Consider the following 15,663-nt stretch of genomic DNA (forward strand, 5'->3'; position numbering starts at 1 on the left):
GGATTCCCAGGAATTGGGAAGAAGGGATATATTTCAAATGATGAACCCTGGAATAAAGCTCTGCAAGTTTGAAGATATACGCCTCAAGGAACTCAACGGAACCCAGTTTTAAGTAAGTGCACTTTGGATTGCGGCCCAAGTTACTAACCACTGCCAAGATGGAGCTTAGGGTTGATGTAATATGTCACAAAATGTTTACATGTATGCACAATTACATGTGTAGTAGGTTGCATGTTATTTCCTACACAAAAGGGTACATTTTCTATGAGTTTGTAAAACAGAAACAACATACAGCTTTAGAATTTCATGCATATAGAGTTGGGCTGTTATTTGGGGGAGAAAAACTGAATATAAAACTGCTAGTTTCAGTCTACTTTTCAGTCATTGGTTGGTGGTCTTTAACATTCTCCTATTCACTCCAGAACTCTGCAGGACCAGGCAGCTCTTCCTTTTCATTTCCATTTGTTTTTAATATGCCTAGACCCCTAGCTAAATATGTCACAAAGACACAAGGAAGAGGTCAAAGTATTGAATATGTATGAAAATAAACAGACACCCCTTAACACCTTCTAGCCAGGAATAAGTCAAAACATTTGTTTTCAATATTTTCATGATTTATTCAGTACTGATAAGGCGCTGTCTGCTGTGCATACAAAAACCGCAGCTGCTTCTTTGAAGAACTTGCAGTGTGAATCTCAAGAGGTCAGTGACTCACTCTGGCTACCCTGGAGCAAGCAATGTTGGCACAACCTGACACTCCTAATATTTGGCAGGAACATTTTATAATGGGGTTCCAGCTGACAGGCAATTTAGTGAGATCAGTAGAATGCTGCTGCTGTTACATTGACACAAACCACCCAGAACTTCACCTCTGTTGCACTGAGGTATCAGAAAGCCTTTCCTGAGATACCAGATAAGAGCTGGAACTGGATGTCACTTCCCATGCCCTTATTTTCTTTTCCTTCTTTCATCCATAGACCTTAAAAGAACAATACTCAAGGTTTTTCAATTCTTTCCCAGTTTTTATGGCTGCATAAAAAAAGCAAACTGCACATGTTTTACAGGTTAGTACTTGAAACCCCTTTATTGAATTAGGCTCTATCATTTTGAAAGACTCCATCTTCTGTGTCCTTCATCTTTTGAGTGATGATGCACAATTCACTGTTAAGTCTAGACATGTGTAGGGGGCCAGTTAAAGAAGTGTAGATGCAGTGTGGTGCTGCACACCAATGTGCTCCATGTGCTCCTTGCAGTGGAGGATTTATTTCTGCATCCCATTCATTAAGCAAACAGAATCCTACAGAAGTACAAAATGTTCTACTGACCCAGATTTTTGTCATGTTCAGACAATCCAGGGCAAGGGCAGTGCCCGCTGTAAATGGATTTCCTACTTTTCAGTGTTCTTTTTAATGCTGGCTTTCTCTTTGGCCAACTTGCTAAAGCTTTCTCCTTCATTTTTCTTCAGTTGTGAAATGTGGATATCTCTGATTTCACCACAGGATTGGGAGGCTTAATTATATCTCTATGAAATTTGTTGAGTCACTGAAGGCTGTTTTTAATGCTGTTGCCAAAATTGAAAGTAATATATTTTTGGTATGGAGCAAAGCCCTTTTTTATTATTTATTTTTTTACCTCACACCAATTATGGTTAACTTCTTTAGCTTAGGTGGGTGAATCCTCTCAGGAGTTAACCTTCCACGCAGTAATGGGTGTCTTTATAGGGTGTGTGCAATTTCCTAGGCTGAAAGAATCAGCAGTTCCCTTTGGACAGAACAACCTAAAGAAAGCCTTGGCAGCCTCCATTTTTGTACTGAGAGGGGCACCTGCTGGTTTATGTGATAGGAACATGACCATAAAGCTGCTAATCTTCCCAAGGTTTATTAACATGATCAGTTAACCTGGGTCAATGGCCTTGTAATTTCTGATTTGTTTACATATTCAATGGGTGGATTAGAGGCTGAAATGAATAGAAAGAGAGGAAAGGAACCTCAGTAAAACTAGAGTCTCTTGATTAACTCCTCTTTCATTACTGGCTAAGGAATGTAAAAAAAAGTGTTTTTGTCTCTAGTAAGCATATGTGGGGGCACAGAGTTTCCTGAAAATCCATGTGGATGGAAGCTGTAGTCTCAGAGAAATCTGAGAAACAAATGTCAAATGTGGGGGCTTTCTGACATTACTACTTTCTCTTTCACACACACAGCTTGAAATTTGCACTCAGTGCTGACTTTAGTTGAATATATACTTCATTTATTCATTCATTCATTCCAGTCCTTCTGCCTGAAGGAGCCCACTACTGAAAAGGTCCTTTCCACTGATCATAATGGGATGGTCATTTCTGACAATAGTAAATCACCTGTTTAAGGAATGCAGTTCCCTACCCCTCTAAAGAACAGTGACTCTTTAACAGTGCTTCAAATATGGACCTTATTTTCAAATCTAGCCATGGTAATGATGTGAACATTCCCAGAAGGTGCTGAAAGAGAAGTACCACTCATCATGAGAATCATCTATGGAGATTCTATTTGTGTGGGCCATTCATAGTCCTGCAAAATGTAGTTTTGTTTTTGTTTTTGTTTTTGCTGGCTCTGAGTTTTCTACAGGGACATGGATTGCCAAAGCTGAACTTTTATTGCATTCCATTTTCTGGACTGGGCTTTAGCTTTTATGCAAACTTGGCTGCTCCTTTGCAGGCCCCCTTCTCCTGTGGGATCATATGGGCAACACTGAGTATTTTCAAGTAGTGATGTAGGTGTTCTGTGCCTCAGGAGAAGCTAGGGGTTATTTATTTTGATTTCTGGCAAGGTCATTATTTACTATTTTTATTATCTTTTTAGATACTGTGTTCCCAAAGCCTATGCATAAAGCCCTATGGCAAAGAATAGCAAATGAATGGAAATACATTAAATTAGTTCTAAAAGCCCATTTTTAAGGAGCAATACTAAGAGCCTGGATGGAAAATTCCAGTGTGTGTGTATTGGAAAGTTCCAGTGTGTGTGTATATGTGTGTGTGTGTCTTAGGCAAGATGCCCTTAGTAAGAATAGGGAAGAAATTTGTTTCAGTTAACTGAATTCACACTTCCCAGAACAATATGTGAACTGAAACACAGACATCCTTCTAAATTAGCATTTCTATGAAGTTTAAATCCCAGTTCTCTAGGCAAATATACTGTACAAAAATGCATATACTGGGTAAAAGTCTGCATATAAATACAGGCAACTATCAAGTTGTGCACATTTGATGCACCCACAATGCTTGAGGACTTAAAAAATAATAATTTACAAACTGATGTGGAAAATGTGGAGAACTGAAGAATGGAAAAATGAGAAACTGAAAGCAATCAAAACTGACAGATTTGCTCAGTTGATCCCTCCTCCCTCTAGATCTCTGGGCCCAGTCCCTGCATCAGCACTCATTTTTCCAGACAGTATAGCAGAAGCTCACATTGTTAATGCACACTTTTTATCTGTTATAGTCAGCAGTACTTGAATTCTGAGGAGAAAATTAGGGAGGTCTTTATTGAAACCAACAAGCCCAACTCCAAATTTAGCAGAATCACACCCGCTTCCAGTCTCCTAAAAAGAATACGTAAGTGTACTGTGACAAAAGGCAATGGGTCTAACTCCCAGTGATTTTGAGCACAGAGGGCTCAGTTTGAGAGTGTCAGCCCAGCGCCTTCATATCAGCAAAGGCAAGCCCTCCTTCCCTTTGTGAAAGGTCATGGTGTTTAATGTTGAAAATGTAAATCATCCCGAAACTGCTGCTCCTGTAGTTGATGTTCCTGTCTGTACTTGTCAGTTGGAGAAACCTGACCTATTTTTGAAAAGATTTCACAGTGACATTAGGCTGTGTCAGAGAGTGGAGACTGAGTGAGGAGGGAAGTAATTTATTTCAATAAGAGGCAAAACTTTCAGTGGCTCCAAATTATTGTCACTAGTTTAAGTCCACAAAAAAAAAGAATGAAGCGTTTTCAGAGCAGCTGGCTATCGGTAGGTGCAGTGATACCACTAGGGCCAGATGAATAGGTGCAGGTCTGGGGTCCCACAAGGCACCCACCCTGTGGGGTGAAACAGGATGAGACTGCCCCTTACCTTAAACATGTGAGATAGCCAAGGGTTGCTGTGTGTCTCAAATCAGTTAAAAGCAGAGAAGCAAACCAGGCAGGGTTTTCATTCCCTTTTTCTGGCCAGATGGCAATCCTGTATATGCCCCAGATTCTGAACTAGGTAGTGTCTGCCCTGTTTGGTGAAATCATAGCAATGCAGACTTTAAGACTCCATGGTCCTCGGTAATAAGCCTATTATTAAATGAAAGTTTAGAGGTATGAATGAATCAGTTATATAAATGGCACCTTGCTGAAGTGTGACTAAATAATGGATGGCGTAGACAGGGCAAGCCAGAATTGTTCAGAGCTGCTTTTGCAAGGCAAGCCACATTTGGGTATGACGCCATATTGACAAATACAGTGAGGTTTTAACATGGCGGTTGCTTGTGCTCAGATATCCCACCCACAATCTGAAGTCATTTATTTCCCATGATTCTACACAGTAGTACAGCAGTTTCCTGAGAACTGCTGATTAATCAGAGAACAGAGCCACTCTGTCCTACTGCCGGCTCTTGTCCCCCGCCCCCTTCTCCTCCTCTGAAAGACAAACTAGACATGATGCAGGAAGTTTGTGAACAGGATATGCTGTTTTAAACAAAGCAAAAACAAAAAGCGACCCCCTAATTATTAGCAGTCATGCGGGGAGGGAGATTTGCTTCGGATCTATAGTGCTTTCTCTCCCAACAACAACCAGCAGTGATGGTATATGTACAGTATATGTCATTTCAGTTGGGATGGTGAACTGATTGTGAAACGGATTAAGCCGCCTTCCCTGCAGTGTTTATTTGTGAAATCAGGTGTTAGCTCATAAAGTAGCTCCTAGGTCTTAGCTCATGACATTGATCTTCATGACATTGATCCTTCCAGCTGTTTGGTCATACAAGTTGGGCAGCAGATTTCATGTTTCAAGTTGCTCAAACCTTTCCTTTTGCTAATTGCCCAAGTCCTCTGATGTGGCAGGAGCAGTGGATTCTCTCTTGGATGAAGGTGGCTGGGTGGAACATCTGAAAAGAAGTGTTGTAGAGGGTCGCACTTCTGTCCTAAAGCTATGTGTCATTACCATGGTACCTCAGGTTACGTACGCTTCAGGTTACATACGCTTCAGGTTACAGACTACACTAACCCAGAAATAGTGCTCCAGGTTAAGAACTTTGCTTCAGGATGAAAACAGAAATTGTGCTCCGGCAGCGCAGCAGCAGCAGCAGCAGCAGCAGCAGGAGGCCCCCATTAACTTAAGTGGTGCTTCAGGTTAAGAACAGTTTCAGGTTAAGAACAGACCTCCGGAATGAATTAAGTACTTAACCCGAGGTACCACTGTATTTGGAGTACATATTATTAAAGACCTGTACAGTGGTACCTCGGATTACATACGCTTCAGGTTACATACACTTCAGGTTACAGACTCCACTAACCCAGAAATAGTGCTTCAGGTTAAGAACTTTGCTTCAGGATGAGAACAGAAATCGTGCTCCGGCGGCGCGGCAGCAGCAGGAGGCCCCATTAGCTAAAGTTGTGCTTCAGGTTAAGAACAGTTTCAGGTTAAGTACGGACCTCCAGAATGAATTAAGTACTTAACCCGAGGTACCACTGTAGTCCATTCTCCATTGCTTTAAAAGCCCACCCAACCCCAAGCCTCCTAAAGACTCTGTTGCTTGCCCATTTTTCAGCAGTGTACCATTTCCCCTTCAGTTGCAGTTAGGGATAAGCCATAGTTCATTGCTTTGCTATTTGAATTGCAGCACCATCTCAGTGCTTCGTATCTCCCGTTCAAATGTTCTTAAGTAAAAGTTTTGGGGAAAGGTTTCTTTTAACCTAGAAGGGCAATGTCAGTGAGAGTAGACTGGGCTAGATGAACCAGTCTGCTCAGTATCAGGGAGGCCTATGAGTTCATGTGTCCTTGGTCTGAAGACAGATTACAGACTGACAACAACCCATTTTTAGCCTATATGTTATGGTAAATGTCAGAAATGTTTGTTATTGCAAAGCTGCTATTTTGGACATTTACAAACTAATCATGATAAATATTCTTTGGTGGTATGAAGGAAACAAAAATGAATTGTTGTGATTTACTGTGGGAACTTGCTTGAGCTTCAGTTTCTAGATAAATGCTAGAATTTATTTTATTTATATTATTACATTCCAATTTGATGTTCCATATAAGAGATATCCCACTAAGTAACACTTAAGTCAATGAAATCTTAAGTATTTATGCCCATTTATTTCAATGAGTCTACTCTGAGTATGACTTAGTTGGCTTTCACTCACTGACAGATTGGTAAAGGTGTTGGTTTTTTTAAGGCCTGCTGGACTTTTTTTCATAGCCAGCTTCCACACTCAAAAGAAGAAAGAGACAAACCACCATGTCAGTTACAAGCCAATCAAGCCACTCTTGTATAACTAAAGAAACGGAACACCCTAGAATCACAAACAGCTTTTAAAAATCAAGGGTTTGTCTCACTTTCTGAGGGAAAATTTGCAGCATAAGTGTCTAAACTGTAGTGCCTCTCATGTTACATTTTCTCTCTGAATGCAGAAATCTACATGCAAAATATCAAAGTACATACATACAACAATTATTTTCCCCTTTAAAATACATGGAAATTTTTTGGAACTTGTGTGTGTGTGTGTTCAATCCTTAAATTAGTTCATTCATTTCCTAGTTTATTTACCCCACAGACCTCATTTTGCACTGATGTTTTCTGCCTGAATTCATAATGTAGCCTAAGATGCTAAGAAATAAAAGGCATGTTGACAACCCAGTCCTATGACTCACAGTGGATGCGTGTTAAGTGTTTTTCGAAGAGGAAGTGGCAACGGTTGCGACATCGCAAAGCGCCACATCACTCTGACACTGCAGGAGGATTTGCTGATGAAAAAGTCATCTGATAATAACACATTTTGTTCCATGCAGGCGGGATAGTTCTGAGAGTGAAACACTCCTCCCCTTCAAGCGATTTTATTCAGGATAAAGGAGGCTTTGTTCAGAGGGATGCCCTTCTAGCCGCCCATATACCATACTGGAAACATGCTAATGAGAACACATGTCAAACAGAAGGGGAAACATTTCAAGCCTTGTGCCAATTCACTATTGACTTAGTGTTTTCATTCACTCCAGTTCCCTGACTCAGATATAGGACGTTATTTAGCAATGCATCCCTCCGTCCCCCCAGCTCCCCCCCCCCCATGAAGGCTTTCCCCAGAGTGCCTCCTGTCTCATCCATGATTGACAAGTGCAAGGCCCACACTATTTCTGTACCAATGATAACCGAGCCGGTTGTCAAGGAAATAATTATTTCTTGATTGCCTCCATTCCCACTGAATTGAATACAGAATGCAGTTTTTCTGCTATAATGAAGGAACTGGGGGGGGGGGGAAGCATTTAAAACGTGGAACGCTTTATTCCAGCTTCAAAATAATTGGCTAAAATGTTTACAGTTGAAGCAGTATGTGCAAAAGTGAACATAATGGATATTTGGTTAATGAGTTTACCTCTTCCATACACAGGCATTGATTTTCTGTCATTTTGTATGTGTGTGTGGAATCCATTCAGTGAAAGTTTTCCACTATAAAATACAGCCTCCATTTGCTTCGTGTTTTTATTGTTACTGAGATTTGTGATGGCACAACGATCGCTCATGTGTAACAGTTGGACCCTTATTACAGTGGAATTGTATACGAATATTGGAAAACATCAAAGAGCGATAATGTTCAGGATTAGTGAACTGATTCAGTGGGTGTTCTTCTGCAAAATGTACTTTTTAATTTTTATTTTTTAAAAAGAAGGTATTTGTAATGAAAAGGTGGCCTGCGACAATGAAAGATGAAAAATATTTGTTCAGACTAATAATTGGAGGATTTGCAACTATTTAATGAGACCCAAACATCTTTCATGAGCTGCAAAAGTGTGTGAAACAGGAAGCGGAATCCTAACTGGTAAAAAACCATGAAATGAGGTGAAGTCTGACTAACTCATTGAACTATTTTCAGTGGCAGATCACGCAAAAGTGTGCTGGACTGGACATATTTAAAAGCCTGCCAGGTTACTACGAGGGGCATGATGAATTCACAGTTGGCAGCACTGACCCTACCATTAAGCAGAGGGAGGCAGCTACCTCAGGCAGCAGATTTTTGGGTGTCATGAACAGGCAGCAAATTGATAGATGTTTAATTGCTTGTAATTATAATTAATTATTATATTTTTACTGCCAGGGAGTAGAAGAGGTGCTTTCAGGATTTTCTTCCTCTATTGCCAAAATAACTTGACTGCCCTTGGGTTCTGCTGCACATTGCACATTTTTACTTAGGGATGGGGGGCAAGATTTCTGCTCTAACTCGGGAAACAAAATGTATTGGGCTGGCCCTGGTACAAATGTCATTGTGATTTCTCATGAGGAAGCATATTTGATGCAGGAATATCACTCAATTGTGTATCTATCTAAAAAAAAAATACATCCTCCCCCCCCTACACACAACTAATATTTCCATTGTACTAATGAAACATGTTTGGAATAGGTTTCCATAAGTGTTGAAAGCACCTTTAAATGGTACCCATTCTTTCGCTGGGGATTAGCGTAAATTGCCTTTCCTGTGATCACACCATTTTGTGATTTTCGTTTTTAACTTTTAGAAAGCAGCTGCCTGTTCTCCACCTGTAACAGCTGGGTGGGGGAAATTCATATGACTCTTTAGACTAGAGACAAGTGCTACGCTATCTTTCTAACTGTTGGAGTGTCCTGCCATTTTGGTGATATTATTCTACTGCCTTTTGAAGAGTTATTTGTTTTATGCTCCTCCACTCCAAACCTCCTCCCCACACTGTGTGTGTGTGTGTGAGAGAGAGAGAGGGGGGGGGAGGGAGAGAGGGAGAATGGGAGAGAGAGAAAGAAAGAAAGAACGAAGAATGCTTATGCACATCTACACTTCAATGCTACCTGTTCTGTATGACAGGATACAATAGAATCATAGAATCTTATACTTGGAAGGGACCCTAAGGGTCATCTAGTCCAACCCCCTGCAATAAAGGAATCTCAGCTAGAGGCAGTGGCGTAGCGTGGGGGGTGCAGGGGGGGCCGGCTGCACCGGGCGCAACATCTGGGGTTAGGGCAAATCCACGGGTTAGGGGGCGCAAATCCACGGGTTAGGGGGCGCAAATTACTTGCCTTGCCCCGGGTGCTGACAACCCACGCTACGCCACTGGCTAGAGGATCCATGACAGATGACCATCTAACCTCTGTTTAAAAACCTCCGAGGAAGGAGAGTCCACCACCTCTCATGGGAGTCTGTTCCACTGCCGAACAGCTCTTATTGTCAGAAGGTTTTTCCGAATGTTTAGTCAGAATCTCCTTTCTTGCAACTTGAAGCCATTGGTTCAAATCTTACCCTCCAGAGCAGGAGAAAACAAGCATTCTCCCTCCTCCATGTGACAGCTTTAAGTTATTTGAAGATGGCCATCATATCTTCTCTCAGTCTCCTCCTTTCCAGGCTAAACATACCCAGCTCCTTCAAGCACTCCTCATAAGGCTTAGTTTCCACACCCTTGATCATCTTGGTTTCCCTCCTCTGTACACATTCCAGCTTGTCAACATCCTTCTTAAATTGGACACGGTATTCCAAGTGTGGTCTTACTAAGGCAGAATATAGAATGATACTATTACTTCCCTCGATCTGGACAGTATACTTCTGTTGATGCAGCCTAGAAGAGCGTTAGCTTTTTTTTGCTGCTGCATCACACTGTTGACTCATGTTAAGCTTGTTGACTTATGTCATGGGTAGGCAAACTAACACCTGGGGGTCAGATCCGGCTCAATTGCTTTCTAAATCCGGCCCGCAGATGGTCCGGGAATCAGCGTGATTTTACATGAGTAGACTGTTTAAAATGTATTTAAACATTTATACATTTAAAATGTATCTCTGGGTTATTTGTGGGGCCTGCCTGGTGTTTTTACATGAGTATAATGTGTGCTTTTATTTAAAATGCATCTCTGGGTTATTTGTGGGGCATAGAAATTCGTTCATTTCCCCCCCAAAATATAGTCCGGCCCCCCACAAGGTCTGAGGGACAGTGGACCGGCCCCCTGCTGAAAAAGTTTGCTGACCCCTGACTTATGTTAAGAACAGGGCTGCAGAGAATGAATGGGAAAGCAACTGGAGATGGTGAAAGACTGAGTGTTCCGGTAAGGTTGTGCATGTTCCTGCATCGTGGCCACGGCTGCCAGACTTTTGATGAGAAAGGAAGCAGGCTCATACTGGAAAGCTTAGACTGCACCTTCCGCATTGGAAATAGTGGTAAAGAATGATGTAGCAACCATCTTCTATAGCATACAGTCTTGATCAATGCTGTTGTTTCCTGTGAGCATATAAAGAACGTTTCTGTAGATTCCTGGCCCTTTAAGAGAACACACAGCATCCCTGAGACTGGAATGCATAGAATGGTTCAGTCTTAGGAGAGCACAGATGTATTAACACTAGCCAGCATTCTGTAGTGAGGGAGTGACAGCCAGTTTGGTGCAGTGGTCATCGTACTGGTCTAGGACTTGGGAGACCCAGGTTCAAATTGCCACTCAGCCATGATTCTCACGGGTGAGCTTACCATGCCTTCAAAAATATCCCCTGCTGTCTAGATTCACAAACATATTAAGTGTCGCTGTGTAAATTAATAATGGGTATATGTGTTTTAAAGGACGCGGGTGGCGCTGTGGGTTAAACCACAGAGCCTAGGACTTGCTGATCAGAAGGTCGGCGGTTCAAATCCTTGCGACGGGGTGAGCTCCCGTTGCTCGGTCCCTGCTCCTGCCAACCTAGCAGTTCGAAAGTACATCAAAGTGCAAGTAGATAAATAGGTACCGCTCCAGCGGGAAGGTAAACAGCGTTTCCGTGCGCTGCTCTGGTTTGCCAGAAGCAGCTTAGTCATGCTGGCCACATGACCCGGAAGCTGTACGCCAGCTCCCTCGGCCAGTAAAGCGAGATGCGCGCCGCAACCCCAGAGTCGGGCACGACTGGACCTAATGGTCAGAGGTCCCTTTACCTTTACCTTTATATGTTATTTATTTATTTATTTATTTATTTAATTTATTTCTATACCGCTTAATTTTTTTAAATAAAAACCTCAAAGCGGTGTACAGCATATTAAATCAATAAATCAATAAAACAATAGCTGGGCGATGTTCCTCCAGCCCCATGAGGAGCTTCTTCAGTGGGGCTGGTGAGTGTGGGCCCTGCCCTCTAGGCCAGGTGGAAAGGGCCTTGCAGGGAGCGGCCCTCACTCCTCACAGCGCTAAGTACTTGATGAATGGGTATATGTATGCATAGGTGTGTGTGTGTGTGTGTGTGTGTGTGTGTACACTATCTCTCAACTTGACCTACCTCGCAGAGTTGTTGTGAGGCTCAAAATGGTGTACATTGAAAGAGCTCTGAGCTCCTTCAAAAAAAGCAGGATTTTAAAAAAACGGAAAACTACAATATAAATATTATTGAAAATTTTCTAGACATCAGAGCTTCATGTGTACAAACATTAATAGACTCACCAGATATGAACAGTGACAATCTCATCTCCTGTAGCATTCACAAGGTTTCACATTTGCAATTTCATACACACCCATTCATCAAGTCTTTCTCAGAGGCACATAACATGTGTTCAGTAATCTAGACAGCGGAGGATATTTTCGAAGACAGGGTAAGATGACTATAAACACACCCACTGATTAAAAGAAGCCAAGAAAATCTCAGTAGGAAATGAATTTGATCATTAATGTGGAACAATTTTCATTGATGAAGAAAAAGAAAAAAAGAAAGAGCGAGGGACATAAGCGGGTGGATAATTTAAGTCTTGGGTGATTAACAAAGGAACAGAGAAAGGAAACAGCCTTAAAAGAACTCTGTGGAGACATAGATGTGGATGAGACAGTTAATGTTTGCCTCTGGAGGATTATACTGTATCAAGGACTGTAAATGGAAGTATTTTAAGATTTATATTTGTGTAGCTGAAAGGAAATTTTAGGTCAGAGGATTTGGACTTGTGTATAAAGTCTTGGCAAGAAAGGATAAATTTGTGTGAATAAGATGACATGAATAATATAGGACCATGTGAAAGAAATATGTATGTGAGTGGTACTGAGGAGATCGCTTTGTGGCTCTGTATGAGCCTGAATGCTGTCTGAGTGGGAGAGAAAGAAATGCCTTTGTTTCTAGACTCCTTGGTTCACTGAAAATAGCTCCTGGAAATGCCATTTCAGATTAGAGAGAGATGGCTGGAGAAGGGGAGATTTCATTACCTTCCTCTTTTATGTGATGTTTTCGAGATGGTAATGTAAGAGGAGAGTTATAAATAGATCCAATCACAGCTGCAGCATTCTAGAGTGCATGTTAATACCAGAGATATTTGGGGTGTTTCACTGTGTGCAGTAAAACCAAATGAGAAATGATGGCCGCCAAACAGCAGCAGAGACCACCTGACTTTCTTGATTTACCAGGCTGGAGTGTGAGGGCAATAGGAACAGAACAGGAACAGAAATCTATAAACTGCTGCGTTCTCCAATGTCATCATTTAATTTTTTTAAAATGAGAAGCTTTGAAGGAAAAATTGAATTTTGCTGTTTTGAACGTGAAATGTTTGAACTGAAAATTCAGAATATGAATAATATAAATTTGTTGCAATTTCCAGAGGGAGTCTTTGGTATAAAAAACAAGAAGTCTGGTAGCACCTTAATCTCTCTCTCTCTCTCTCTCTCTCTCTCTCTCTCTCTCTCTCACACACACACACACACACACACACACACAGAGTGATGCTGTAATAAAAGTCCTTATCCTTTTATCCTAAGAGCCATTTAGCACAATTCATTTAGGATTGTAGGATTTTATATTGTTTTAATTTTGGTAGCCTTCAGATATGAAATCTCATAAACTATAAGATGCCAAATAGCAAATACTAATTACTCTTCTTTATTTATCAAATGCTGTAAATATCACTGCATAACTTGCAAATGCTATGATTAAAATGCTATTGCATGGCAAGTATAAAATAAAATAAATTTAGATACACCACTGGTTTGAAAAATCTTTTCCTGGGGAATCCTGGTTTCTTTAGCGTCAGATTACACCATCCTACATACAAATAGGAAAGTATGGATCTTTATGTATCCATAATAGGAGATATCAGCCGAGGGATATAACAGCAGGTGTGGTGAAACTCCAAGCTTTGCAGTACAAAGAGAGAGAGAAAAGTTTTTAGAAAAAACTCTAAGGGGAGGGCAGAAAAACAGCCTAATTATAGCTGAACATATTCAGTGGGCATGAATGCCCAACTGCTGATGGGAAGGGGCAAATAAACCAGAACACTGGACCAGAAAGTATGGTGGAGAAGAACATGACAGAGTGCAGAATACATGGAACTGTGAACAGAAGCACTCCAGACTGCAGCATTGTGTTGCAGGTTCCAGTTGTGTTGCTTTACATGTGTCTGAATGCTGTTATTACTTTACTTTCATTATTATTAATAATTAAAAGTAGGTGCAGTGTCGTCGTCGTCTCATCCATATCCGGACTGTGGGGTGCATGAGTGGGAAGTGGGTGTAATCCTTTCCCCTTGCACCATTCCCCTGAAGCTGCATATGGCACCCAATAGCTTTAGACTGGGGGATTTTTTCAGTGTGGGGAATAAAGGGTTAAACCTCCCCATTGTGGTTCCTGGTGTGCTCCAGGCTGCCTTTTCTCTCTCTCTCTCTCTCTCTCTCTCTTTTTAAAGTAACATATAAGGAATCCCAAGCATGGAATTTGAAGACATAGTTAAAAGTGCAATTTGATCTGCCTTAGGCTTCCTCTGTGTAAAGATCAGCTAAGAGGCAGCTTGGTCACTGGCTATGTGACTGATTTCCTTCCACCCTGAGCCAGTGACTGGGGAACGCTGGCTGTTTCTAAGGCACACTCTCAATTCACAGCGGGCTCTGGCGATGCCCGACACTGCTCCATGTGAACTTAGTGGGCACATGCCCAGGAATCCTCTGCAATGCGAGTGGGATGCAGAAGTTTCTTGGCAATGTGGGGAGTCTTCCCTGAAGGTCAGCACTAGCGTCAGCATTGGCATCCTTGGGCAGCTGCCAGGGCCTTCTTAGTTCTCTCCCCCCCCCCGACCTAACACTCCTATCAGCTCTCAGGTCATGCTTTTAATTCCTTACATTGCCCCTGTGTGCTGGCATCCGTAGGGGACATTGAGGACAATCAGAAAGGGCGGCAGGTCCCAACCCAGCACTGCTTGGAGCAATGCCACTGCAGTCAGGTAAGCCTTGCAGGGCCCACTGAAAAAGGAGGGACATGTAAGAGCTGTTTGACTATGGAACGGACTACCTCAGGAGCTGTTGGAAGGCTTTTTAAGCAGAGGTTGGATGGCCATATGCCATGGATGCTTTGCCTGAGATTCCTGCATTGCAGAGGGTTGGACTAGATGGCTCTTAGATGCCTCTATACAGTGGTACCTCGGGTTACAGACACTTCAGGTTACAGACTCCACTAACCCAGAAATATTACCTTGGGTTAAGAACTTTGCTTCAGGATGAAAACAGAAATCGTGCCCCGGCGGCGCGGCAGCAGTGGGAGGCCCCCATTAGCTAAAGTGGTGCTTCAGGTTAAAAACAGTTTCAGGTTAAGAACAGACCTCCGGGATGAATTAAGTTCTTAACCCGAGGTACCACTGTAGTTGTATGATTCTATGTAGCCTACGACCACCTCAGCCCTAGCCCTGGCCCTACTGAAAGTAAAAAGTGTGCAGAGGTGGTTTTAGGGTAGCATGACCAGTTCAGTCATACTGGGTGCCGGCACCACAACAATTGTGTAGAATGCAGCGTGAGAGGCAGGGGCGCGTGCCAAATTTTAGCATCACATAAGGCTCACTGAAATTTGAGAACCCAAAGTCTGCCACTGAACTGTGCATGTCAAATGCTGGTGGGGAATCACTGTGATATTCATACCTTTGCATGTCAGCTACAGTGTGCCATTGCATGTCCCCTTCCAAATACTTGCAGGGGACCAATGATCAGGTATCAAACATCGATAATCACAGACACCTGTACAAATATCCAGTAAGTGTTGGGTATGTGAGCACTCAGACAAGCTGAAGATGATTCTACATCAGCATTTGCACAGGAGGATTTCGAAGAGAATTTTTTGGAGCAAGCATGTTTGTACTCCACAGCTAATACACACACACACACACACACACACACACACACACACACACAATGCATGCTAGCCTGGTTTGCTCTATGTCATGGGAATCCGTCCTGCGCCTTCACATACTTGTGTCTCCAAGATGAAGCTGTTCACAATCCGCCTCCAGTGCCTGAACTGAGCAAGGGGGGCGGGGGGAGGGAGCAGAGGTCACAAGAAAAAGGCTTCTGCGTGCGAAGCTTCAGAGGCAGCCAGTGATGTATTTTTAGCTGCTCTAGATTCCCTCTGCTGTCACGGCTGGGATGTGATGCTCATTTTCTTGCCACGGGGATATGCCTAGAATATCAGGCTGCCTGAAAAACAGCCTATGCAGCAGAACCAGGGCTTGATTTAGCATTTGTGG

The 15,663-nt window shown here is 42.3% G+C and overlaps 1 protein-coding gene across 4 annotated transcripts in view; it reads left to right on the plus strand.

Moving 5' to 3' along the window:
• LOC309344552 (uncharacterized protein) overlaps positions 1-15,663 on the plus strand; it is a 131,242-nt gene continuing 115,579 nt past the window's right edge. For all 4 annotated transcript variants that reach the window (XR_014157759.1, XR_014157760.1, XR_014157761.1 and 1 more), the window contains exon 1: positions 1-112. The gene's annotated coding sequence lies outside the window, so the exon portion shown is untranslated. The remainder of the gene's footprint in view (positions 113-15,663) is intronic.

This window comes from Podarcis erhardii (assembly GCF_964252035.2).
Source record: "Podarcis erhardii genome assembly, chromosome: 1".
In the NCBI taxonomy this organism is placed as follows: domain Eukaryota; kingdom Metazoa; phylum Chordata; class Lepidosauria; order Squamata; family Lacertidae; genus Podarcis; species Podarcis erhardii.